Below are 27,547 nucleotides of genomic sequence, written 5' to 3'. Positions count from 1 at the left end.
TCTGCAATGGAGCCCATCGTCTCCTTTTCTTCTGCTCTTGCTCCTGAGTTACCAATCCCAGTGAATGTCAACGTCATTCTTCTGCCTGCGTCTTCTATAAAATTTGCATCCTTTTTAGGTAGATGTGGCCATCTTGTCTTTGGCATTCACCTCCCTTTCCCAGTTTGCACTGTTATCACCCCAGCTTAGTTCTCCATCCAACTCTGGCCAGTGTTACGGTTGGCGTTGCCCATTTCCCCACATCTCCCACGTAGGGGCTCAGGCCCGACCAGGTGTGCTATTGCTGCTAACATCCAGGTGGACCGGGATAGAGTGTTCATGCAAGTCAGTACAGCATCATAAGAGAAAGCCAGGCAGGCTGAAGTCGGGATAAGGAGTCTCGAGATAAAAGACTGTAAGCTGAGTCAGATGCTGACAGTGATGGGGCTAAGCAGTTCAGTTTGTTGGCTGGTGCCTTTAGTGATTTTTTTCTTGCCATGTGTGTTACAGTGGTCATGAGAGGCATGACAAGAGAACAAGCATTTCCATTCTTTTATGCATTCATTTAGAAAGCATGGTATGAGTGCCCATTCTATTTCAAGGTCAAGTGCTGTAGATTAACTGGCAGTATGGTCAGCTTTAAATGCGGTGGTCAGAGAAGGTTTTTACGAGGAAGTGGTATTTTAAACTTACCTATTTGGGTGAGAATAAGCATGGGAAGAAAGGATGAGAGTGGCCCGCCAGATATAATCGCCTCCTATTCTTTCTCTATCTCTTTCCTTCCACGTTAATAGAGGATTGGTCCCTTGAGTGATGATGATGATAATGATGATGATAGGATGATAAGGGAAGTGATATTGAAGATAACAACAGGAGGTTAATGGTGACAGAAGCATTCCCATGAGGACAGAGACCATGTGTCTATGGCTCACTGCTTTATCCTCAGTATCTATCACAGGCATAGCACTGATAGTCAATACATGTTTGTTGAATGAACAGAAGCCTGAATGAAAGACGATGCTAATGACTAGGAGAGGTTCAATTCAATTGAGCTGATGATACTGTATTATGTACCTCAAAACGAGAGACTGTCAGTTTTTATCTGTGTCAATTGCCTTTAAGGAAATGAACCATTCCACTGATATCGTATCTCAAACAATTAATTTTCACCTTATTCTGTTGAGCATTATCACCTAGTATTTAGCACATTGTTAATTATCACTTTGTAACCATTTGCAAAGTGTGAAAAAAGCCTGCTGCACAGATTCCTCTCCTTCACTAATTGTGTTTCTCTAAGTCAGAGCAGTGACATGCAGGAAAAATACAGTATTTATGGTAACATCTAAAATAAGCTGCTAACTACTGTCTTCTTAAAAAAAAAAAAAACTGGTAATCCCTATACATGTGCTGATAAAAGGTAAAGATATATAGAGTATTGAATGCTACATTGAAAAATCTATAATAATGTTATTTTAAAAAAGAAAGCAAGATGTGCTTACAAGATAGACTTGATTATGCATGTCAAGAATTTGTCCCAACTGATTTATAACTATACTTAAATTTATAATTTTATTTTTAAATTTGGTTGGATTTGAGTGCTAAGGACAAGGTACTTAAGATGTTGGGGGGGAGTCATATGCCCTGGTTTCTTACTGTATTCTCATTCATGAGTTCTGTATTTTCTATGTGTATTGTTTAACACAATGGCAAATCAATTGTGTATGTCCATATGTCTATATCAATAGAATACTCATCTAGAGGAAGAGGAATAACAACTTTGATATCAACAGTATACACATGGTTCAAATCTGAACTGTGCAACTGACTGAGTACTCTTGAGCAAATTATATAAGTGTTCTGATTTTGTGTCAACATCTACAATAATTATGAGGATTAAATTACACCCAATATAAAAGAAATGCACATTGGGTACCAGTTGCCCAACTCTTTCTATACTCAACAGTGTCATGTCAGACCAATTTCTGAGCAGTGGGTAGCACTGAAGCTTATGGCTTTACTCAAATAAGCTCTTACCTTTATTACCCTTTACAACTTTTGCATATACAGTTCAGTGATAGATATTTTAGAAGATATATTAATGCATAAAATATGGGTCTTGGCATTGGCTTATGCTCTATTAATAGATATGATTCTGTGCACCATTAATTATGAATCAGTGTTCATTTAAATGAAAGTAAAATTAAATTCTGTAAAACTGGTGTTGTTTCTTTTTTACCTCTACGTAAATATTCTATGCAATAATGAAACTATACTTAAATATCCTTTTTATTGTTTAAAGTTATTATATAATGGTGTATGGATACAAATTTGTTAAATTTCCTAAGGTGTCACTCTTCCCTTCAATGCCTTCTGATGCTTCTCTTCCTTTCTAGTGCCAGAAATCTGCCGTCCACAACTTGATATAGAATTATAGGTACTGAGAACAGATACAGGCCACATTTTGTTTCTTTAAAAAAAAAAAAAGCTCTATTAATTATGCTGTTACAGTTGTCCCAACTTATTTTACCTTTGTTCCCCTTCACCCAGTGACCCCCCTCCCTCCAGTTGTCCCCCCCTTACTCCATGCCCATTGGTTATGCATATAGTTCTTCTCAACATCTTCCTGTCTACTCCACTCCCTCCTACTATGCTTCTTAATTCCTGTACCATCTCCCTCCCTTTCCCCTCTTCCCCCTCCCTGCTGACGTCCCTCGATAATGTTTCCCACACCTATGATTCTTTTTCCACTCTCGTTGCCTTAGTTTGCCTTTCTTTTGGTTCCCTAGCTTCTGTTGTTGGTTGTTGTGATGCAGCTTTCATTTTAATGTTCATAGTTTTGAGTCTCTTTCTCCTAAGCAATTCCCTTTAACATTTCATATGACAGTGGTTTGAATCTGATGAACTCCTTCAGTTTTACTTTGTTCTGGACACACTTTCTCTGGATAGAGTAATTGTGGTTGTAGGTTTTTGCTTTTCATTACTTTGAATATTTCTTGCCAGTCCCTCCTTGCCTGCAGAGTTTCTTTTGAGAAATTAGCTGAGAGTCTTATTGGGGCCTCTTTGTAAGTAATTCTCTTATTCTCTCTTGCTGCTTTTAAGATTCTCTCTCTATCCGTCATTTTTGACATTTTGATTATAAGGTGTCTTGGTGTGGATCTCCCTGGGTCCAGTTCTTTTGGAACTCCATGCTTCCTGGGCCTGTAAGTCTATTTGCTTCCCCAAGTTAGCGAAGTTCTGCTTCATTATTTTTTCACATGATTTTTCAGTTTCTAGTTCTTCTTCTTCACCTTCTGGCAGCCCTATGATTTGGTTGTTGGCCCACTTATAGCTGTCCCATAGGTTTCTGAGCCTCTCCCCATTTTCCTCACTTTTCGTTTCCTCTTTCTGCACTGGTTGACTGTTTGTTCCTTCCCTATGTTCTGATTTGTTGATTTGATCCCTGGTTTTCTTTCTCTCACCACTGGTTTCATATGTGTTTTTGTTCATTTCAGCAGGACTAGCCTTCATTCCTTCCCTGTCTTGTTTAAGATCTGCTTTCAGGTCTATAAGCTTTCTTATAACCAAAACTCTGAACTGTGCCTCAGAAGGATTTCCTATCTGCTGATCTGTTAGATCAGAAATTTGCTGTCTAGTCAGCGGTGTGACCGGGATCTCTATCATGATCTGTGCCATCCTAACAGTTTTGTGTTTACCTTTGCTTTCTGGGCAGGGCTGTCACACCTCCTACACTATAGGGGGCGGAGCCCCATGCACTCATCACTACTGGGTGACCCTTCTCACCACGCTGTGGCATTTAGTGTGGGAGTGGAGGTCCAAGATGTATTCTTGCTGTTACTCTCCAGTGAGAGACTGGGAGCTTCTTCCTCCATCCCCACACCCTCCAGCCCTCACAGTCCAAGGCAATGGGGGTCTGCCTTTCCCTGCACTGGAATCGTGAGCTGATGGGTCTGGTCTGCATCCAGGGGTTCCCCCAAGGTGCTTCTTGCCTCCCCTTAAATACGGGTGTCTGTGCTTACTGCTGTCCCACCGCCGGTCACCACTGCTGCTGCCGCCAGCACAGCTTGACCTCTCTGCCCTGGCTTCATCCATCCTACCTGTCTGGACAAGCACCACTTCTTTATAACTTCATACATTGGATTTCCATGTAGCACTATTTTCTGGAACTTCTAGTTATTTCTGGTTTTGCGGTAGTTGTATCCCTTCTTAGTTGTGGAAGGAGATGGAGCGTGTCAGTCTAGGCCTCCATTTTGGTCAGAAGTCCACATTTTGTTCGTTGAGCTGTAAATATCAAGACATTATAAGGGCCAGAGACTCTCTAGGATATGACAAAATACAATTTTAAAAGTCCAGGGATAATCTGAAATTTTACTTTCATATTGTATCATTCTAAGTATATAACATTCTGGAAAATGTAGTAATGGAGACAGTAAAAAGATCAGTGCTTGCTAAGGGTTAGAGGGGATGAAGGGAAAAGATGAATAGGCAGAGCACAGGAGAGTTTCAGGGCAGTGAAAATCCTCTGTACAATACCACAATGGTGGATACATATCATTAAACATTTGTCCAGACACATAGAATGTACAACACCAAAAGTGAATCATAATGTAAACTATGGACTTTGGATGATTATGATATGTCAATACAGGTTCATCAGTTTTAACTAGTGGGAGATGTTTATAATGAGGGAGTCTGTGTGTGGGATGACAGGGTGTATGGGAAATTTTTGTGTGTTCCTCATAAACAACCGATTTGCTAGAGTGCACCGTCAGTCACAGTTGATTTCTCACTCCATAGACCAGTTGATGTTTCTAGCAGTTGGATAAGAAGCACTTCAGAATGAGGAAATGAGAGACTGGGTGTTGGCATGGCTTTTACTAGGAGCTGTTTCTAGATCTGGATAAGGAGGGTGAAAAGAACTGATAAAATCCCAGATATGCTTTGGGATTTGAGGAGAAAGAAGACCTTCAGTTATTTCCAGATCGTGCCTTGTAGACCTCCCTGTCCATCCCAGTGTATGTTAAAAACAATGAAAATTGCTATGTGGGGTATCTAGGTAGAAAGGCCTGATGTTCCCTTATAAAGACTGCGTACGCAAGTTAGGAATCAGCAGGTTTTTGGTGTGTTCTAGAAAGGAGCAGAATTGCAAACCTGGAGATGTCATGTCGCTGGTGCTGGAAAGAAGCAGCCATTACCTGTGTGACCAGAGGTCTGGGAGGGGTGAGGTTATCGCAGTGTATGCCACCAAGGGTAGACAGCAGCCAAGATCCAAGTGCCCCTTCTCACTCGGAAACAATAGGCTTCTGTGCAATTTCCCAGGAGCTCAGATAAACATCTACGGGAAGGGCCATGCAATTCTTGAATTGACTGGACTTACCATTTAGTCATTTTCTATGATAGGAGCTCAATAATCAAATCTGTTTTAAGGAAATTTATAATTGCTCTTTTTAATAAACAAAATTGGTTATCTGATATCAATACTCACCACATAACTAAAAATCTAATAAAAACAATTTACAAATACAAGACCAAAATATATGATCTATGAACTTTTGGGTTTAGCTTTGACATATAAAATTCTTGGAAGGTGACAGTTTTATCCTAATAATAAGAAAAAGCTGAGGAATCTGCAAGTCAATAACTTTTCATAAATTCATCAGAAAATTAAGTTCACAGATTAAACTGCCACCCCCAAGTCTGGAGAAGCAGGTGAATCCAGAGAGTCATAGTTGGGATTACCCAGAGCAGATGTTGCTGGAGTAATAAACTTGTAGAAAGATTTAAATAAGTTTGATGAATTGCTGGAGGCTGGGTGTGAGCTAAAATAAGAATGAAAAAACTCTGGGGTTGGAACATTCATAGAGGGACCCCCGCACACACACACACACACACACACACACACACACACACACACACATTTTGGGGGCTTTATTGCCAGAAACTTTACTAGGTCATCAGGCTGAAGATTTTATGTCTTTACCAGAGTTTTATCCAATATTGGGAAGAGAAATGACTGAACACAGCCTCCTCTAAGCTTCCTGTGTTGCCAAAAGAGAAATAAAAAGCCGAGGAGCACCTGTGAATGTCATAGCCCAGGGATAGAGGGCTACTAAAAGATTAGGATTTAATAATAACATTCTAGAATTCTTCACCTCCTCTACACCTTACTACTGTGCTAACAGAGCTCCAGGATAATCACAGGATTACAACAGAAAGACCTGCAAACTGCAGATAGACTCTTTCAGCGGAGTTAGTGAGGGAATACCAAAATCAAGAGAGGAAGTAAATAGAAAGACAATAGAAAAACTTGAAGCCTCTGGGGTCTACTGCTACAACAAATATTTTTACATAGCTCACTCTTAGCCCAATTAAAATAATTCTTCACACTAATGACTTATTTACCTTAGTTACCATTATTTGATACATATCCATATTGTAACAATAAAATTACAAGTCATGCCAAAAAGCCAGAAAAATAAAACAAAACAAAAACACAGTCTGAATAGACAAATAAACATCAGATTCAAACTCCTAAATGGCACAGATGTTGGAATTATCAGATAGGGAATTTTAAATAACTACAATTAATATGTTAAGGCCTCTAATGGAAAAGTAGACAGCATGCAAGAACAGATGGTTAATGGAAGCTTAGGGATAGAAACTGAAAAATAATAAAAGGAAAATGCTAGAAATCCAAGACACTGTAATTGAAATGAAGAATTCCTGTAATGGACTCATTAGTAGACTGGCCACAGCAAGAAAAGAACCAGTGAATTTCACGATAGGCCCACAGAAATTTTCCAAACTAAAAGAAAAAGAGAAAATACAATTAAAAAGAAAAAAGAACAACGACAAATAAATAGAGCATCTAAGAACTGTGGTACAAATTCAAAACGTATGATATACATGTATCTGGAATACCAGAAAAAAAGAGAGAATGGAGCAAAAGAAATATATGATCAAGAATTAAAAAAAAAAAAAAAGTCACATTGAATCAAATATTCAGGACCTTAAGAAAACACCAACCAGGATAAATAACAACAAATAACCCCATCTACACCTTGGCATATCATAATCATATTGCAGAAAACCAAAACAAACAAACAAAAAATGAGGAAGCCAGGGAGGAGGGAGAAACTGAATTACCTATTGGGGAACAAGAATAAGAATTACAGTGAACTTCTTAGCAGAAACCATTTAAGAAAGAAGAGAATGAAGTGAAATATTTAAAGTATTAAAAAATCACCAAGCTAAAATTATTATCCAGTCAATTAATTTTCTTTCAAAAATAAAGGAGAAATGAAATCTTTCTCAGACAAGAAAGAACTGAGGAAACCTATCTTCAGCAGACTTGACCTGCAAGGCATGTTAAAAGAAGTTCTTCAAGGAGGAAAAAGTAATGATATAGATCAGAAACTTAAATTTATGTAAACAAAGGGAAAGCATAACTCAAAGAATAAGTGAAAGTATTTTCTTTTCTTACTTACTTAGCTAAAAGATAACCCTTACAACATTATTGAAAAATGAAATTCTTATTTATAAATTAAACAAAACGTGTAGATGATCTATATGTGGAAAAACTATAAAACTCCTATAAATAGAATAACAAATCTAAATAAATGGAAATATATTCATGATCATAGGTTAGAAGAGTCAATATTATTAAAATGTCAATTCGTTTGAACATGATCTATAGATTCAATATAATCCCAAGCAAACTATTTAGTAGATATTAAAAAGCTCATTCCAAAGGTTATATTGAAAAGATAAAAGGTCTCAAGTAGCCAACATAATGCTTAAGAAAAACAAATCGGAGGACTTGCATTACCTGACTTCAAGACTTACTATAAAGCTACAGTAATCAAGAGACTGTGAACACATAGGTTGAAGGGATAGAATGGGAAACCCAGGAGTAGAGCCACAGAGACATAGTCAATGGATCTTTGATGAAGAAACAAAGGGAATTCAATTGAGAAATAATATTTTTCAGTAAGTGGTGCTGGGCCAATTGAATGTGAAATGCAGAAGAAAGAATTCTAGCACAGCCATTACACTTTACACAAAAACTAACTCAAAATGGGTTACACATTTAAATGTAAAACATGCACCTGCAACATTTTTAGAGGAAAATAAGAGAATGTCTAGATGACCTTGAATTTTCCCATATGTTTTAGATATAACACCATAAGCATGGTGCATGATGAAAAGCTATACTTTATTGAAATTATCAACTTCTGCTCAATGAAAGATAATTTTTTTAAAAAGTCATAAACTGGGAGTTTAGTATTTGCAGAACACTTTTTGATAAAGTTTATTTTCTTTTTATTTCCAAACAGTTGAAGGGAGATGAAAAGGTGAAGCATTCATTAACTTTAATTAATTGTAATGTATCAATATTGGTTCATTAATTGCAACAAATGTGCCGTGTAAAACACTAATTATAGGGAAAACTGTTAGATGTGGGTCATGTGGGAACTCCCTAAACAATCTTCACAATTTTTCTTCAAATCTAAAACTACTCTAAATTAAAAGTTTATTTAAACACATGATCAGCTGTGGCCAGGTGGCTCAGTGAGTTGAAGCATTGTTCCATACATCAAAAAGTTGAGGGTTTAGTTTCTGGTCAGGGCACGTGTCTACTTCAGTTATAAGTTGGATCCTTGATGGGGGCACATACTAGAGGCAACTGACTGACTCACATTGGTCTCTGTCTGTCTGTCTCTCTGTCTCTCTCTCCCTTTCTGCTCGTTCCACTCTATGACAATGTCCTAGGGTAAAAATGAAAAAAAAAATCAATTAGGTTGTCACATCTACAACTTAATATATTTGATGACATATTTTTACTTAAAAGTGTCATTTGTTTAATAGTAAAATATGTTCCTGTAGTTTCGTTTTGTATTTTGACTGTTTCTTTTCTCAACAAAACTATTGCAGAAATTATTCTTTACTTTCATTAATATGTTGCACAAAACTGTATTAATAATTTAACAATTCATTTGCAAGTCAGAAAAATCAACCATTATGCTAAACTAAAACAGTGCCACAAGCAAGCCATTGTAATTAGATTTTCCTGTTAACTTTCTAAACTTGTTTCCTGAAGAGAAGTTTAGGAATAAGTTACAACTGAAATTTGATGATTATTTAATTAATAAAAAGCATCATTTAGTGTGCATTTATTACATTTAATGCCAAGTATCTTTTTATTGGTATGTAGGTTTATTAGTGAATAAAGCTATTGCTTATTTATATATGCACACAATATAGGAATAAATTCATTATTTTAATGTATATACACATAATTTAGAGTAATAGAATTATAATACAACATGAAGTATTTACACTGAGACTATCAGCAATGTGCTTATATATTGAAAGACAAAGAATATTTGCATGTGTTTGTGTAAATATGTTCACAGTATGGGAATAAATTTTAATGTTATTAAGCTAAGAACACAGAAACATGGTTTTATAGATTTGGGCAAAAGAAAAGTCTCAATCAATCTTTCTATTTTCATTGTACAATCCCGAGTTTAAGAAGTCATCCATGTAATGCCATTGTTCAGTATGTAAAGTAGGACTACATTTTTTAGAGCATAATGTGTCTATTGCCTTATATATTATCTTATTTCATCCTCTTAACAATTTTTATTGAATTTATTGGATTGGCTATGGTTAATACAATTATTTAGGTTTCAGATATACAATTTTATAATACATCATCTGTAAATTGCATTATGTGTTCACAACCCCAAGTCAAGTCTCCTTCTATCACCTTTTATTCCCCCTTTACCTTCTGGATTTTTTTATTTTATTTATTTTTTTACCATTTTCTAGATGAGCAAATTAAAACTCAGAGATGTCTAAGAACTGATCAAGAAAACATAGATAGTAGACATTGAAATCCAGGGTCTTCTGATGGCAAAGTCCTCTCTGTCATATAATGCAATGTCTTTTCAGTTCCTAAAGGGGAAAAATGGGGTGGCACCTATCTTAGGCAATATTAATTTAGTTAGACTTACTTCACTCTGCATGAACTATTGACTATCGGTGCATAGTTGCTCAGAGCTTAATGGCTTGTTCTTAGCCAAGTGTCAGTATCACCCCCTTCCTCCCGACTCTCAGCACATTCAAAATTCTTCTAGAATAAATCTTCTCCATTTGTGTTTTCTCCTAAGGAAGAAAAAATGTTTTCATTTGGCTACTTAGTGTGAAGATCAGAAAGTTTTGAGGATTGGGAGGTTCGTGCAGTACACATCCCAAAGGAAAATCAAAATACCAATGTGTGCACCTTTAAAGCTTTGTGGAGTACAGCCCTTATAACTGGAAACATATAGCAGATGCTTGTATTTTAAATAGTACCTTTTTAGTAGTATTTTTAATGATGAATGTAAGTCACCATCCAGTGAAAATGGTAACAGTCACTAAGCATCTTTCAATTCTGCCATCATTCATCTCTGCTTCACATGAGTTCTTCCCACTTATGTCAGAAAAAAATACTTTAAAAATGTTGTCTAGGGATGAATATATATATGAAATATGTCCTTCCCCAGAGAAAGAGAAAAAGAGGTAGAGAGAGAGCAGGCAAGAGTGGGAGAGGAAAGGGAAAAGAGGCATGCAGGGAAAGCTCTATGTCTGTTACGTGTTGGTTATTGTTATCTGCAACCTCTTTTTCCTTCACAATTTTTCATGACCATATGAACATTTTAGGCTAGGTCATAATTTTTCTAAACCAAGTCTGTCTGACCCAGGAAACATTCTACACATTTTAACTCCAATTTACATATTTCTCCCTCAATGAGTGACCTGTTAAAAGAATGCTAATATTGACATTTTCCAAGCACCCTTCCCTAACAATAATCTTCATTCAGAAAATGTTTTTGAGTTTGTATATATTTTAAAATTGCATTTTTTTTTTGTAATAGAATTGCTGAATTGAAGAGAGGCAATAGGGTCCAGCTTTTTATTCTTCTCCTAAAGAGGTCACATTTCTAATAGTACATACCTACTGGCCATCAGAACTAGAATTCTAACTCTGGTCTTCCAACAACGAAGTGCATTGTCCTGGCAACTACGAAATAATCCCCTATGTGCCTACTGAGGCTAACCTGGTGTGCACAATATGAGGAACAGCCTCACACTTTGGCTGATGAGTGTCTGCATGCTAATGATGCAACTCTAAATTAAAAGTTTATTTTAAAAACCTTGATCAAGATTTTAGACCTCGGTTTTGAAAACTGATAACCACTTATTATTCACATAGAGGTAATCAATCACTCGACAAACCCTGAAAAAGAAGTTCAACAAACTACAATGTTTCTGCATTAATTTATAGTGGATATAAAATGTGGCGGAATCGCCAAGTCTATGCTTGTATTTATTTTACTGCACATGTACTGATTACTTACAATGTTCAAACTGTAGAGGTAGGCACTATGGGCAACAGATTGAATACCACTCAGTCAAGTCACAGTATAGATTTTAGTGCTGCAGGGCAAAATAGGCAAAATAGCTCAAAAGATACATCAGTCAATGCTGGAGAGCCCTTGAATAGCAGAATGATAAATTATGACTTAATTTCTTTGGCAATTAGAAGATGTTGAAAGTTGTGGAGTAGGCAAATTATATGATTAGCGTTACAGGTCAGGAAAATTGATTTTGCAAATATGTTATAGTTCCAAAATTTTTTTTTCTGCCAAAGATTGACTTTTCTATAATCTCAGGGAAGTGCCCATTTTTATTTAGAAAGCCACCCAATACCTCATGGTAAATGGGCTTCCATTCAACTAAAGGGAAAAAGAGGTAGTAGCAAGGGTTGTTTAGATATGACTATTATTAGGACAAGAGGGAGACACTGATGGTGTTGGTTCTAAGTAATTAGTCAAGTGAAGAGCTACCGGGAAAAAAGCAAATGGAGGATAAAAAGGATGTGTCAGTTTGATCTCGGGATATGAGAAAGTAGTGATGATCTTCATTTATTTAATGGTGTCTGATGTAAAAGTTCATTTAGAAAATCAGGAAATTAAGAACCTCGCCCTACCAAGTAGTTGTGTGACCTTAAACGACTGTCTACCTTCTCTAGCATTTTTTGATGTTTTGCTGTGAAATGATGGAGTTAAATAAAATTATCTCCAAATTTAATCCAACTCCATGATCTATATTGTAACTGAAATAACCATTTTTATTTTATTATGGAAAATTCAATTTCTTGGATGATTACGCATTATTTGAGATCCTTATGTGAGCAATGTGAACATAAAGTTCATTTCATACACTATTACAGAAGCAGATTCTAATTAAACCTTAAAACTCAGAAACATAGCATTAAGTTCAATTTATGATAGCAACAACTTGAATTGATAGTGTAATAAACACACTATTGCTTTGTATCTCTCAATCCTTTACACTTGATCTCTCTGTTTTCTTTCTGCTGGGGACCCAGTCCCCCAAATACAGACGAGTGAAGCCTCAATGCTATGTCTGTCGAGTGGGCAGATATAGACACTATTTTAATCCTCTGAGGACAGACTTACTCTTAGGTAAACCATCTTGATAACCTGGTCCTCACTGTAGAAACTGTGCATCTCCTTTATATTTGAGATGAAGTCTAGCCTTAGAATGGTAAAAATATAATATCAATCAAGTTCTTTGCAACTGAATCAATTTGATTCACCATCATATACACAGCGCCAAGAAAAGTTAGAAGAACAAGTTAGAGCCTTACAAGTTTATTTATTATATGAATCAATGCTGGGTCTTTGCACTGCGCATTGATTATTTGTCCAGAGGCCAATGTCTTAAATGTGCTTTTTTCTTTTATGTTTTTGCTCAGATAGTATCACCACTGCCCCAATGTCCTCCATTGAATTCAGTGACCTGCATAGACACAGCCTCTATGTAGTGCTCTCTGCTGGCCCTGTGACCATAGACATTGATAGCCTGATACCCTCCTGTCTTAGAGTCTCTCCTTCAGTGCACTGTCCTAACTTATTTGTGGTGTTTGAGTTCTTTCTTGTTGCTGTTTTAATTGAATGTTTTTGTTGGCTTTGTTTCATTTCTTTACAGGTATCCTTTAAAGCAAAAATCAGGTTAAGTTGACCTCTATACTGCTCCTTGCTTTGTTTTTGAGGGACCTTTCTTTCTAATATGCTAACTCCTGCGAAGAGAATCTAGATAAGCCACAGCCATTACAGGTCCGGAAATTCTCAACATAGCCAGCTGTCACTCAGATTGTAAAGTAAATCTTCAACACATTGCTTGAGTATGGTGAAATTGAAGGAGTTCAGAAAAACAGCCCATTAACTAGCTTTTGATCACTTTTAGATGATTTACTTCCATTCTGGGTCTGCTTATTTTTTTGCAATCTGAAATTAAGAAGCTTGCATAGATCTCTCTGGATTGCTTTTTCCGTTTTAATTTATAAAGATGGATGGAAAGATAGATAGGTAGACAGACAGACAGATTTTCAAAATGATGTTACAGATTTTTTAAAATTTTGCTTCATTTTTATTGAGATGCTCAAAACATCAAAGGGAAAACTGTTCTTTCCGTCATTGACTTAATCCCTTCTATCACAGATCTGTCCATGGAATTTTTATATGAGGACGTTTTATATTGTGTGCAAAAGCAGCCAACTTGTAGGCAAGTGAAACTTGCTTTCAGTCATTGCTCCAATATATACTCTGGGACCTCGGACATATGCCTCAAACTTTCTAAGCTTCATTTTATAAATACATCAAATATCAGTCACAATATTACCTAATTTATGATTTATAGTGAGGCTCAATGAGTTATTGAATTTCACCCAGTATCAGACACATGAAAATGCTTTATCAAATGTAAATATAAAAATTGATCATACAATTAGTGGAAATTATTTCTAGTGTGTTTGCAAATATCCATTCTGAGAGTACAAGGATGCTCATTAATATTACTGATGCTTTATTTTTTTTTATTTCAATTAAAATGTTTTCCAATTGCAGTTGAAATTCAGTATTATATTAATTTTAGGTAAACACTATAGTGGTTAGACATCTATACAACTTATTTAGTGATTCCCCACAAAAAAAAATCTAGTAAACCTCTGATACCATATATAGTAATTACAGTACAGTAGTCCCTCTATATCGCATTTCACTTATCAAGGCCTCACTGTATCACGGGGTTTTTTAAAATATTATATTTCATTATTGCAATTTTTTTTTGCTATATCACGGGATTTTGCGGTACTGTATATGTATGTTGTTAAAGTCACGTAGGTTTAAGAGTGTAGAATATGTTTAAGAACATAAGTAGTGTTTATAAAAGTGTGGAAACAGTTAATAAGGGAGTGGGAAAGGTTAATAAGGCACTGGGAACGGTTTATAAGTGTGTGGGAAGGGTTTATAAAGCCTTAAAATATATATAAATACTAAAATAAATGTAAGGTTCCTACTTCGTGGACTTTCACCTATCACGGGGGGATCTAGAACGTTATGCCTGTGATAAGTGAGGGAATACTGTATTATGCAATATTTTTTACAGTATTTCCTCTGCTGTACTTTACGTCCTGTAATTGCTAATTTGTACATCTTAATGCTTTCACCTTTTTCACCTAGTCTCCAAAGCCCCGCCTACTAATGCTTTAATTCCTAGACCCCTGTACAAGTTTATAGGTGCCTCGATTCATCCTCCATAGACAGTTTGTTCTTTGAAGGCAATGTTTTCCTCAAATTTATATGTATCCTTAGCACAGGCTTCAACACATATATTGTTTTGCTTAATATCTATTTACAACATCATCCAGTTACTGTACTATGACTAAAAAAACACTTCATTTTTCTTTTTCTTTTAAACTTGATTTCTAGTGCTAAGCTTTGACAAATCCCTTCACCCTATACATTAAAGTCTGGAGAGACTAGTATAAATATCTCTCCCAGGATGGAACATATGTGGCATGCCTCTATCTTGGTAGATTTCTTAATAACAGCATTTTCTGTAGTCTTGACATAGCATAAACTATTTTCAAGAATATTCCAGAAGGCCATTACCAGTGTATGAGAGGAGCTGAAACCTCTTTCACAATCTAGATCTCATTTTGTCATTATATTAATTTAAAAAGTGACGACCAGCAGATTTAAGTGACTTTCCACTGAAAATCAAGACTTCTGGTCTCCCAGATTTAGAATTATAAAATAGCAGAATTGCAGAGGGTGAGATATTGAAGGGAAGAGAGTGGCATTTATTACTTATGTCTTGTCAAGTCATGGCATGTGTAATACGAGTTCACCTTCACATTAATAACAAAAGTGTTTTATTTATAGACGGGGATACATGTAGGAGGTAGGAGTACTGAGATTTGAGCCAAAATTCTCAAAATCCTTTTTCCTTTATAATTTTCTCCCTTTACTCAAGCAGCCGAACCCCATCATTTTACAAGTTTCTACTCCCCAGTGTTCTGAGATTCCATGGTTTGTTCAAGGTTATACATCAGGTTAGTGATAGAGTTGGGTACATTTGTGAGTAAGATAGTGTTCGTTTGCCAACCACTGTCGGAGTCTTCACCCTGATGTTTTCTTTCATAAAGGGGGGGGGGGCACTTATTGATGCTCTCTGCTGACAATATTTACTTCAACTAAGAGGTGGGTTAAGACAAGCTCTTGATACATTGTCATAAGAGTTTAGATTTGCAATCTTGTTCTAGTGAGTCTGCAGAGAACCCTCCAGTCACCTAAAGCCTTTGGTGCTTCTTTTGATGGCCCTGGAAATATGCTACATGAACTGTGACCGTTCATTCATTTTTAAAATGTTCTTGACCCAGTTTGTCCCAAGCAGAATATTTATTACAGTACATCTTAAAGAGGACAAGTCTTAGCAGGTGAATTCTCTTATCAGGCAAACTGAGAGCACCACACTGAACACACACACACACACACACACACACACACACACAGATCCAAATGGGTCTGTGTTTCCCTTTAGAAAACATAGTTTCAGGCAAATTTTATACTTTAAGCAGAGCTTCCCATGTTTAATTCATCTGCTACCAAAGGGACACACTTTAAGGATAATGAACATCAATATAGACCTCCTCTGCAAAACATTTAGCATAGTAAATGGTAAATTACTTTGAGCTCTGATGATTCCACCAGTACCATTCCTAATGCAAACCCAGCATAACTGAGGACAGAGGAGACCACAGCATATTGGTTAATATATTTCTCTGTCAGTTTGCAAGGATGTTGAGCACTAAGTGATATAAACAGTGTCTAGAAAACCTTTCTGAAACTTTTACCCTTGTCATATGATATTTTGATGTTTGATCTTTAGCCAATACCCCAAATCAGGAAATGGCAAATACAAAAATGACACCAGTGGGCATTTTACCTTGTGGCAAAAATAGAAATTCTGGGGGCTATCCCCTAACCACAAATTCTACTCCTTCTATTTATTAGGTTGTCATATAAGGCAACTCAATTGACCCATCTAATCTTTATTTCTTCATCTCAATGGTTGGGGTAATAATAATGCTTAAGTTAGGTCTCAATTTCCAAATGAAAAAAAAAAAAAATCTTTGTAAAGTGCTTGAACTAATGCTTTGAAATAATAAAAGTTCAATAAATGATACCTACTTGTACCACACAGGGTATGCTCTCCAATGCTCAAAACAACTCTAGGAGAGAGAGATTATTGTCCCCATTTTATAGATTTTAAAAAAACTGAGCCTGAAGGAGGTGCTGTAATTGATAAACTTAAGTGATCAAATTAACTCTAGTCTGTTCTGTTTCAAAGCCTATGGTTTTCCACCCTACCAAGCGTGACATTACTGTAACATTCAGGAAGTGGTCATAGGAGACAAATAAACCTGTTAGCAAGGCACCATTAAAAAGAACAGCTCAATTTCAGCCCTGCCAAAACACTGACCATTGTGTTTGGCAAACAGGTTTCCATTTCCAGATGGTTAATATTGAGCCAAGTCACTAATCAGGTCAGTAGGTCAACTCAAAGGAAGTGATGTGCAGCTAATATATCCTGTCAGGTCTATCAACATGTGGTCATGCTCAAAATCTGGTGTCTGCGGGGCTCTTCAAAGGGCAGTGGAGCAAGATGGGATGTGTCTGTCTTGAAAACATCCCGTGCTCAGATCACCTTTCTCATGCTTCATGGGACAGAACTGCAGGCATCAGCCGTATATGAGTGTTTTCATGGAACTTGAAGAAATGAACCTGTGCCCTGAATGAACACTTTGAAGAATAAGTGTTATCGTCAGCTCCTGGGCAAGGTGCATATCAGGAATTTACTCTAGAATAACGTAAAGCATGTTCATCATAGAAAGAGGTATAGTGACAGAAGATAGCATGTGCTTAGGACATGGGCCACAATGATTCTATTCCTGGCTTTAGTTACTTGTGATTTCAGGGCAATTGCTTAACTCTTCTGAGTCTCAGTTGCATCCTATGTAACATTGGAGTAATAACCTACTGCATAGAGTTGCTATGGGTATAAAAAATATTTAAAGCAATTGACACAGTCATTGGTGCATAGCGCAACCTTAATTCATTTCCCTTCTCATTACCATCTTGCAATTAAATTACTAGAATATGACAACTTAAAAATCTCTGTAGAATGAGACATTCTACATAATTCATTGAATCTGATTTAATGAAACTGTATTAACTGGATGCATCGAAGTCAAGAACTCAGCAATGATTGGTTTAACTATAAATTAATAGTTACCAAAACCAAATGGGTCCTCAGCAATATAACAACCTTGCTTTGTATTGCTTTCACATTCTGCATGTCTATATTAAGACTTTTCCACTCTCCTCAAAGGCCTGTTGCCTCCTCCTCCACCCCACACTTGCTTCATCTTGAACACATGACCCCAAATATCTCCTGAAAAAAAGGTTTTTTAGCATCTGGATTTTTTCTTTTTGGTACCAAATATATTCCCAATTATTTACTGAACCCTGTTGTTCCATTAAAATAAATTCCAAGTGCCTACAGCAGCTTCAGTAATAGAGTAGATAGATATTCAATAAGTATTTATAAATGCATGAACAATAAGGTTCAATACACAGTGAGCTGGGTGGGTTGAAACACTGGATCTTTTCAATATGGATTGAGAAAAATATCTTCTAATCTTACTGTTCTTTATGCAATATGAAGTATTTTATTTCTGTGGTAATTCCCAACTGCTCTGTGATGTAGGCAGGTCAGAGGTTATGATCCCAGGTAAATGTCAGTTCAGAGATCATAGGTAGTTTTCCAGAGAGGATTCTTCAGCTGGAATTAAAACATAGTTCTTCCTTTCCCTGTTCATTTTTCCCCATTTACTACATGATATAAATACTCATCATGAAGAACAATACCTATATTCGCCAAACCCAGAAATGCCTAAAACTGAAAGAAAGCTTATTTAATATTTATAGATGGCAGATGTCTGGTCAATGGATATTGTGTTCTGATTTGTTCAAGTCTAACAGGTAGACTTGTTCAAGGCTCAATGACTTGAAACTAACTTCTCTTGAGGCAGTTATCATTATTTGGTCCTGGATATTTTATAAGTTTGGTGTGCTGTTTTTCATTCTACAATCAATGGGCCTTGAGCAATGTTTCCTAGGTAGTAACCATTATCTTCTTTCCCTCTTCATGTTGCTCTCTTTGTTAATATTCTTGGGTTTTCCAAAATGGGGAAAGCATTCTCTGAAGAAACACTTACTGTTTTTTCAGTATTTTTAATGTCAACTATATCCCTCCCCAATATATGTGTTCTTGTAACGTTAAGGAAATTAAGGTGTGGTTTTTTTATCACACATGCAATAAATATTGTTACATTAGGCAGCAGCAGTATTATAGGAAAAGATGAGATACAGAGAGCCTGACACTTACTTGATCTATGACCTTAAGAGAACTCTCTGCGTAATAGGGGCCAGTAAAGACCTATCTCCCCTGGTTATTGTGCAAGCATTAAAGAAAAAAATTTCATATGAATGTAGCAAAGATAGTTACATTATTCTAGCTACATTATTTTCATGACTTAAATTTACTTATCTTAAATATATTGGGTTGGCCAAAAAGTTCATTTTTTTTTTCTATAAGGTGGCTCTAGTAGTGCTTAGTTGTCTTTATCTTTATTCAAAACAATTTGTTAGATTGTATTGTGACAGCTGTCATATTGGCGTGCATTAAAGAAGAACTATCAAAATCGGTGAATTTTTGTGTAGTCATTTTAATATTGAAGATGGAAGAAAATAATCGACATTATGGCATATTATGCTTTATTATTTCAAGAAATGTAAAAATGCAACTGAAATGAAAAAAAAAAACAAAAACAAAAACGTTTTCAGCTCCATGGTTGGGTATACCAGTTGAAGTTGATAGTGATCAAATCAAGACATTAATTGAGAACAACCAAAATTATGCCATGTGGGAGATAGCTGACATACATACTGAAAATATCCAAGTCAATAAAATTATTGGTGAAAATTTAAAAAGAAGTGTCTTTTATTTGAAAGAAAACATTAAATAGACTTTTTGCCAACCCAATACTATTTCTTAATGAGTGTATATGTTTATTCTTCCATACCCAAATAGTCGTTTGCATGTACAAATCAATGTCTTATTTCTCAGAGTCAAAAGTTCTTAAAAATATGTCAAAGTTTAAAAAATTGAGGCAGAAATAAATCAAGAAATGAAGACTTTCAATCAGTACCTTCACTTTTCACAATACGAACACAAACGCATAGATGCACACCATTGGAATTATTTCCTGTTTCTCTTTAACTTGGTTTGTTTCCTAAGTGTGCAGTGCAGAATCTGCAGGAGGCTTGATCAAGCTGAATGCAGAATTGTACAAGCACCATATAATTCAGAAGACAGAAAGGAGACAGAGAAGAAAAATAACATTATTTATATCTGTTCTGTGTCACTAAATAATCCAAAGAAAACAAGCAAATTAAAAAAAAAAAGTAATGTAAAATAATACAATAAGAAAGTAAAAAATCAAAACAAACAAACAAAAAATCTTTACCAAAGGCATTTCCTCCTACTTTAAAATTAGCGTGGAAGCTTATTTAGATTAAGTAAGTAGACAGAGGTCACACAACTATCAAATAATGGCTTCAGGATTCAAACTAACTTACATAAGGCATAGCCCCAGCCTTTTTCTTTGTGTAATACACAATAAGCCCTTCTGGTTTCTTAATTTATACGGTTTGTACCCACATGCAGAAGGATCATCAACTATTAAATACCAAGTGTGCGCTATAGCAGTTACCCATCTATCTCTTTCTCTTCCTGTCTTGCCCTCCACGGGTCTCCCATTTCTTGCCTTCCTTGCTCTATTACTCCGTTTTATCCTGACTTTCTTCATTAAAACATTAACTTCTCTCTTGGTGATAATCTGAGCTGCAGTTTGGTGGCGCTTCCGCACCTACCTGTGACCCATATTATCTCCACATCTCTACGGACGATTCTGACCATACTGGGCCTAAGGAAGAGCAGCCACAGTCTACTGTGTAGCCACCTTCTGAATTGAGTAGATTTCTGTCCAAAACAAATAATTAAGTTCTTCATGGTTCATTGCTTATAGCACCCCCTTGAGGGTTATCATCTGTTTTTTTTTTTTTGTTGTTGTTGTTGTTGTTTCTGAAGGCTTTTAAATCCCTGCCTGGTACATACAATTTCATTCTTGTGGAATCTAATGAACAAAATAAACTAACAAACAAAATAGAAGGAGCCTCATGGATAGAGAATGGACCGACAGCTGTCAGAAGGAAGGGGGTGTTAATGGCTGGGTGAAAAGGTGAAGGGATTGGTTAAAAAACAAAAAAACAAAAACAACTCATAGACAGACAATAGTATGGTAAATACCAGAGGGCAGAGGGGTGGGGGGGTAGAAGAGGGTAAAGGGGTGATAAATGGTGATGGAAGGAGACGTGACTCAAGGCAGTGAGCACATAGTACAATACACAGATGTTGTATTATAGAATTGTACGCCTGAAACCTATCTAATTTTGTTAATCAATGTCACCATAATAACTTCAACAAAAATAATAAGAATCCTTGCCTGGGAACTGAGATACCTGTACAATCACTTTATTCTATTTTAGGATTTTATTTTTTGTTAGGAGGACAGGTTATTTGTTATAGATTCTTAGCATTTGCAAGCCAGAGAGGACTTACGGGGGTAGCCCAGTATTTCAGTCTACTTCAGCCTGCGGAAGGTCAGCTTGCTACAGCTCCACTTAAGATGAAAAAAGTAAGGGTAATAAAAGAAAAAAGGGAAGTATAATAAGCTCATTACCAACGTAGATCTCTGCAGAGGAGTCTAAAGCAAGAACCAATTATGCACACACATTTTCTTGGTGGGTCCATATTTAGGCAATAAAGATTCACCAATCCTACCTCCCATTTGACAAGTAAAAATATAGGAACTTAAATGCCTTGGCTTATTACATATTCGTGTATTAATAGAATGAGAGATGGAAGCTAGACATTCTTTATGGATAAGGGGCCTTACTACCTAGGCATCCTCAGCAAACAGTCTTACATGGGCTTTAACTAAAGCCCTCGTTCTACGATTCTGCTAGTGATTAGATGTGCAGACTGTTGTTGAATGAGGGATACTCCTTATTTTTCTGGACCACATTAGAATATCTCAAGTCCAAGCCAGGGATACAATACTTAGAGGTTTAATTAGTCGAACCTATTACATATCATCTATATGAAATAACAGATTAAGCATAACAGAAATCTTAAGTGTAGTGCTAATGATATGCCAGCCACCCTCCTTAGTATATTGTCTCCTTTCATCCTCGCAAAACCACATGTAGTAGGATGGCTACAACTGTTACAACTGATATAGAACTTCCTATGTACACACACACACACACACAAATGTATGACCTCATTAATCTTCACAATATTCTAAGAAGTAGGCATTCTTATTTTTATCCCCATTATACAGATGAGGAAATAGAGGCTCAGAGGCACTAATTAACAGTTACCCAGGATGCACCGAGGAAGTGCCTCTTCTTGTTGGACACTAGGGAAGCACAGGGAACGTAGGGTGCCTATGAAAAGAGTGGTCCTACAATGGGGTGAGGGATATAAATTTTAAACATTTAGGTTTAAGGGTTATTGTTCATGAGCATGAACCTTCTATAACAGAGCGCTATGATGAAGGAATATGCATCTACAGTGGTGTATATACCATAGAGGTAACATCTGATCTCCAGTAAAGGGAAGCCTTTCTCTAGGCCATGGTGGTAGATGGGGGGCGCTTCCTGGGCCAAGGTGGGGGAAGGGGAATAAAAGCCGTGAGGGCTGAAACCGCCCTGCCCAGGGCATGACATGAAAAGTGGCCAGTATACATTCAGGGGTGCTGTAAGTCCAGCATACACAAACTTTTCTAAGTTATATTCATTAATACTTCAATTTTTATATAAATTATATGTCAAAATATTAATGTTTGGATATATTTGGTTCAATAAAACAGAATTTACTTTCCCTGTTTAATTTACTTTCTTAGTGTGGCCACTAGAAAATCTAGAACAACACGCAGAACTTGCTTTGTGGCTCATACTATGCGTGTATTGGGGAAGCTGGTGTGGGGTTTCAGATCAGAGCAAACAGCAGCAGCGGGAAGAACTCAGTGGGGGGGAGTCAGGCCTTCAATGCAGAGGTGGGGATAACCATTGGAATGTAGCAAGAGATCAGCCAGGCTGAGGTCACACACCTAGGACTTGGGGTTCCACACTAGGGTATTCTTGCTTCTTCAGTCAACCAACCTTCAGGGTTTCCGTCGTCCCAGGAGCCCTAGGATCCATGGATCCATGCTCCTGGAGTTTACACCCCCCCAAAGTGGCCTCCTCCAAAGAAAGTACCAGAAACTGAAAACACTGGAACTATGACTCACCTCTGCCAATTCCCTCAATTCCCTGAATGAACAAGGTCTTTTGGTCAGGAATCGGGCACTGGGAAAAGAGTATTTGTATTTTTTTATTTTTACTGGTTTTACCTTTCTCCTCTTTTTCCATCCTTTCCCTGTGGTCTTACAACCACCTTTTTTTTTTTTTTCCTTCATGTTTTTCTTCTGGTGGCAATTCTCAGACAAACTCCATTAAGAAGGTCCCCGGGGGTCTACATTCATTACTCTCATATCTCTTGTACTGAATCCTACCACTTTCCAAAGGAGCTAATCCTATTCCAAAGCAATGCATATATTGCTCTAGAACAAATTACATTCCCCTTTGTGTTTGGCTGTATTATTCTCCCACCCCCTACCCCCCAGGGATAAACCAAAAGATTTACCAAACAGAAATTATATTAAATGAATGTTACAGTTATTATCATAACTAACTAAATAAACAGGATAAGAGAGAAAAGGGAACAGTGAGAAACTATTAGAAATGCAATAACATTATTTTGTAATGTGTAGAATATTGACTTTGTGTTCCTTGCTAGCAAAATCTTTTTTTTTTTTAAGCATGTATATTTGTGTGTGTGCTTGTGACCTCGAGCTGAGATGTCAGAGTGGTCAGCTGTGCTTTTCTGCCTCATTTGCAGTAACTCAAGTGTGTTTTCTGGATTTGAAAAGAATTTGTATTGGAGTCTTCCTCTTTGAGTGCAGAAGAGCTAAATTGATCTTTGTCATTTTTATTGATCAGTGTCTACCATTTTAACTAAAACCTAGTTCAAAATTGACTTCCTTTAAAAACATATCTAGCTCATCTGAGAATGTATATGCTTTGAATTTTCATAAGTCTTATTGTGGGGTTTCCTATTTTTTTAACCAGATGTATTTGTATGGTCTTTTGTTATCTATCTATCATCATCTCAGTGCTTTTCTGTTCTTTCTCTTCACTCACCCTCTCTCTCCTGTTAGTATTTTGCATATTAAATAAAAATGTAATGACCACTGTCCTACCATATTCCCTGAACATTTGGCCCCATGGTGGTCAAATGTAATTAACCTAGGAAGATACTATGTAAATATACCAGTTGCCACAGCTATATTGTGGAAGTGTGGACGTGGTTTGGGATGAATAAGAGCAGAATGAAAGAGTTACTATTTCAGACTATTTTTGACACATAAGCAAGTGCTTGCCGATAAAATGATGGAAAGAAAGCCTAGACAGAGAAATGGGAACTGAACAAAAGTTTAGTGTAGTAACATGGTTTCATTCTGTGCAATAGACGGCATTCAGTGGAAGTGGTATTACCATTTGGGAAATGACAGGGGTTCCATTAATGTTTTCTTAAATGATTCTGGCTTTGTTTTGTAGATATAGACAGGTACCATAACATTTTAAACATAGTGGTGTGTAATTAGCTTTGTGTTTGGAGAGAGAGCATCCTTGTGGTAATAGAGAGGCATCATGTATGTGCCACCTTTGTTAACATATATCTAAAAATTCTGAAAAAATAAAACCTCCCCTTGTGAATTGCTTCATTTTTATAGGACCCTAGTATAACCCTCAGCAGATAACAGGCATTTATCCATCTCTTTCTAAAATAAGTGGATAGTGTTAGAGCATGTTTCTTAGTAAGTAGAACATGTGCTTTGACACAACAGAAACAAAACGAATAACCTGCTTCTACATTTTAATAGCTGTGCATCCTTTTTTAGCCTTGGTCTCCTCATCTATCAAAATGAAAATGTAAACAGCAAGCTCCGGCATAACTGTGAGAAATTCGCTTGGTGCATAGAAATCCCCGTCACATTTTGTGTCTCTACGTTGGGGCATGTGGCTGTTTTCATGTATTCCTACATTTTCTCGCTCAGTGTCCATCTTCCAAGTGAACTCAAGGAAATGCTGTTAGATTTAGATTGCCATCAAAACAAAACAACCAACTACCGCTGAAAAGAATTTACTTTGAACTTTATTAGTACAATATGTCAGCTACAGAAAAGAAAGAAAAGATTCTAATACAACCACTTTAAATTCCTAACAGTGCCTAATAAGTGTTTAGAGCAAGCATCCAAGCCTAGCTGCGCATTAGGTTTTAAGCATCGTCTACTGACCCTGAACAAACATTCAAATTTTGTTCTGCACAGATGGCAGAAACCAATATTCTTGTGCTGCCAAAAATACGCGCGCATGAAGACAAGAACTAGATGACTTATTAAAATTGACCTTTTAGCATCACCTTTGATGAGGGCTTCAAGACCTTTCCAACTCAATAATAAAACTTTCAATGACTTATCGTAGAACGGAAAATGAAGGTAGGGTGCTGAAGCTTTGACGAGATCTATCCGCAGTGTGGAAGAAGGTTTCAAACTGGATTCCTATGGAGACACAGCAACCCAAAACTGAAACCACTAACAAAGGTCGTAATATGAGCTGGGGAGATAAGAGCGGTAAGTCTCTGGAATAGTGGAAGCCCAGCCCAGCTTCAGTAAGATCTTCCTTGGGAAAGTGCCCTTACTCCTGGGGAACTCCTGTTCAAAATTTTCTCAGCATGCGGCTCTGGCTGAATCCACATTTACGGACTCCTGGGGCCCACTTTGCCTGGTTTGCCAATGCAAATGATGCTTTCTCAACCTTGCAATGGCTGAATTATTTAGAAAGGCTTAAATGATATTTAAAAGTTTTTGTTTTGTTTTGTTTTAAATTAGCTCACTGTGCTTATGGGCCAGGTGGCAATGAATTCTGCTGCTGTTAATTTAAATAAATAAAAATAAGAGGCCAGGCAGATTTCCAAAGGCTCTGTGTGAAGCAAAGCACAGAAGGAATCCCCTCACTTTTTCTCTTTCTTGACTTATTCTTTAAAATGTTCAACTTCCGTGGAAAATTCAATCAGCGCATCTCTGATTTATTTACACTTAAGACATAAGAAAGTTTTGTTAAGTGCTAGCTGATGTCAGAGATAAATTATGTGCTGGTAGTTTCCAGCCTTTGGTTCTGGAAAGTGAAAAGTTGCACTTAATGATGAACGCAAAGGTCTGAAAAGGTTGATTTCGATGCTGCACTTGAACTCCACAAATGATAATTACATCCAATCTCAGGAAATTGTATTTCTCCCTCGAAATTTTTAATGCACTTTTACAAAATATAACAATCTCTGTGCTCACACTCTTGCTTTGTTGTAAAAGTAAGAGGGGAACAAATGGGTGTTTGAAAAGGATGAAGTGGTGAAAGGACAGAACTGACTCTAGGCATAAAAATAATTTTTGACAAAGTATGTGTTTAAATTGCGTGGTTTTATAATGTGTAGTCATTGTTATTTATACATGTCCATGAATTCAGAAATGCATAGGAACCTAGTATAACCCTCAGAATCTAACACAGTAAGGGTTGAGTAGACAAGAACAGATAGAGACCAGAAAGTTTTGTTTTAATGGCCAATATTAGGTTCAGTTAGTCAACCTGTATTGGTCAAGATAGGCTCAGTTACACCCAAGTAATAAAGAATTCTAAAATCTGTTACTATCATTAGTTGGGCGGGTCAGAATAAGGGTTCTGTTATGGCAAGTCAGAGATCCAGAAGGAAAGACGTTTTATCTAAACATGATTCTACATTCCCCATGGTGGCATAAAGACAATCTGAGGAATTGTGGCTTCCCTCTTCACAATTTTATCCAGAAGTGATGTGTCACTCCCCCTCTCACATCTTTGACCAAAACGGGTCACAGGCACACACCCAGTTGCAAAAGAAATGGGGAAACTTAATTAACCTTTTGACTAGACTGCTAAGAGCCTGTAATATTTAGTAAATTGCACCTACATTTGCTGCAGTAACCAAAGCAGCTGGTCAGACAAGACCCAAAGAGAATATGTCACCACCAATTCTTAGCCGCCACAATTGGGGAGCTATGTCTACCAAAAAGAGCAGGGTTGAAACCATTAGAGGAAAGTGGGGGTAAGAATAGGGTGGAATCAAAATAAAAATGAAAGAGGATCAGTGAATCTGGTTGATTGTCTTATACTGAGAGGGGTCTCCTTTTGCTCTGAAATATTTCTGACTCATTGTAGAAAGATTAGTCCACCTTACTTAAAGATACATGGTCAAAGCTACTAATGAATTGGAGAGACTTTGCATCACCTTTGCAACTTTTCTAGTATTCAGTAGTTGAATTTGTATCATTTGGTCAATAGATTTAATTTAATTCACTATATAATTCTTTGCCCACTTAAGAAACAAAAAAAAACTTTTTCTTTCTAACCTGTAAGAGGTGAGTGCAGTTGCTAAAACCTGGCCACAGAAATGATGAACCCAAGCCCTTTTCTCATTTGAATGAAGTGTTCTAATAATATCCCTAGATTTTCCCAATGTAAATTCCATGACTTACTTGCTTTGAAGAGTCTTCTGTATTTAGACCCTCCATCCTTCTTTCCAACTTTTGAAACCCATTTGAGTTCATCTCTAAGCCACTGTGGGAAGATCCTGGGCTCCAAAGACAAAAGATGGGAAATTAGGTTGGCAGCCCTGCCAGTTGTAATGATGAGCTAGCCTAGCTCTGTTTCTTAGTTTCATCAGGTACGCAATGAGGATAATGTTAGTTATTTTACATTGTTTTATCAATATAAAATAATCTTAAAATACGGCTCACAGTCTCCTGAGGCACATCTTTACCACCATTAAATTA

This window comes from Furipterus horrens, unplaced genomic scaffold (genome assembly GCF_987537825.1).
Source record: "Furipterus horrens unplaced genomic scaffold, mFurHor1.1.pri manual_scaffold_13, whole genome shotgun sequence".
NCBI classification, from domain to species: Eukaryota; Metazoa; Chordata; class Mammalia; order Chiroptera; family Furipteridae; genus Furipterus; species Furipterus horrens.
Note: the sequence above shows the minus strand (reverse complement) of the source record.